Source organism: Lutra lutra, chromosome 14 (assembly GCF_902655055.1).
Source record: "Lutra lutra chromosome 14, mLutLut1.2, whole genome shotgun sequence".
Classification (NCBI taxonomy): Eukaryota; Metazoa; Chordata; class Mammalia; order Carnivora; family Mustelidae; genus Lutra; species Lutra lutra.
In genome coordinates, this window is record NC_062291.1 from 56,565,309 (window position 1) to 56,567,343 (window position 2,035).

The following is a 2,035-nucleotide window of genomic DNA, read 5'->3' on the forward strand; positions in this document are numbered from 1 at the left end:
AAAGGACAAAGTATCGTGATCTTGGGCATAATTACTGGATCATCAGAAATTTTGAATAATATAAGGATAAAAGAGGAAGTGGTTAAAGGAGTGAAGCCCACTGTCAAAAGTAAAAGGAAATAACTAGGGAAAGAAATGACTCTTTGTTAGAAACTGATATGTAATTAATTGAATATAGTTTTTTGGGTGAGGGATTAGTGGTAAGAAAATACTTATTTATAAATACATACTACTTATTTATGCTAAAAAAAAATTGTGGTAGCAGATAGTTGTGTAAATGTCTTCCTAATAGAAAAAACACAGTGAGAGAAAATAGTGGCCTTTCCTTCCTGAATGAGTTTAGAAGTGGCAGCACGTGTCATCCGTCTGGAACAGTAGTACGGGCAAACTAACACCTCACATTCGTAATCACAATAACCTTTGTAATTACAGAGCATTCACATTCTTTAGATTTGTATAATAGCTTCGTTAGATCGATGACCTGACAAGGAACCCTCTGAACTAAATGACTTGTTTAAAGTGGCATCATTCCTAATTCTTAGACTGAAATCTCTTTCTCATTTAGGTAGTGCCGGAGCTCATTTCTGCTGCTTGAACTCACAGAGACGTTTTCCAAGGTCCTTTCTAGTGACAAGGTCTTTTCTTTGGTTTTAGCAAATATACAAATGTATCATAGTATTTTAATTTTTGTATTTTTATAGTGCTCTTACAGTCAAATAGTGTAATTTTTTATAGTCAAACAGTGCTTTTAGGTATAGAAATTTGGAAACCGTGGAAGGCAGATGTCCTGAACACGTGTGGCCCTGCAGATCTGCTCATTCTGCTCCTCCCTGCTCTGTGTCCTGAGAGCAGACTGTGTCACTTGGCTTCTGGTTAGGTTCAGCGGGAGATGGGAGAGTGGGGAGAGCAAGACTGGGTATTTATCCCTCAGCTTCTTTCCCTGCTGGGCCAGATTGGCAGTAACTATCCTCTTTAACCTGGGGTATAACAGACCCTGTGGACCCCCCCACCTGTGTACCCTCAGTCCTCACCACTCCTTACACATGATGGTGGCTCTTTCCTGTATAAACACGTGCCACTCTCTGCCTGAGGCCTTTTCGTGGCATGGGAGCAGGCCCAGCCCATGCACAGGGCAGGCAGGTCAGTGGTGTGAGATGGTTGATCCCCAAGGAGCAGCTCTTAACCAAGGATGTTCGGGAATTGGTGGATAAACCCTGCAGCTTCCTCTCCCCCAGGTTGGGGCAACTCTGAGCCGTGTTCTTTATTGCCTCCCAGGGGTTCCTATCAAGACTGAGCCCCAACTGTACTCAGTGATGATCTACTGATCAGTGTACCTGGTATTGGCCTTTTTCCCTGTCCTGTCTCATTTACCCAGCCCCTTCCAATTCCTCCCGGAACTGCCTCCTAAATGAGCTCCTTGTGGTGGAATCTTAGCTTCAAGGCTGGTTTCTGGGTGACCCCAACCCAATAAAGAAGCCACAGTTCTTGTCGGACAGCTGTCTCCTACAACCACAGCTTACTTTGTGGGTTTCTTTTTTTTTTTTTTTTTTTTTTTTTTAAAGATTTTATTTATTTATTTGTCAGAGAGAGCGAGGGAGAGAGAGCGAGCGCAGGCAGACAGAATGGCAGGCAGAGGCAGAGGGAGAAGCAGGAGCCCGATGCGGGACTCGATCCCAGGACGCTGGGATCATGACCTGAGCCGAAGGCAGCTGCTTAACCAACTGAGCCACCCAGGCGTCCCATACTTTGTGGGTTTCAAGCACCTCTTCCTTCCTCTCCTTGCCGCTTCAGGCCAGCCTTAGTCAGGGACACCCATTGTTACTAACCCCAAGGTGATTCACCATCCTTCGTACACACAGCTGCAAGCCAGGCTGGGCACCGTAGTCTTTATGATAGGCAGCTAAACAATAGGTATTCTTTCGGTGAAGACGAAAATTAGAATAAGAGGAGTGAACATCCATCAGCCTGTCACAGAGGTACACTTCAAATTCTAAAACTTTTTGAGACCTATTGTGTGAGAAAATGAAATGATTGA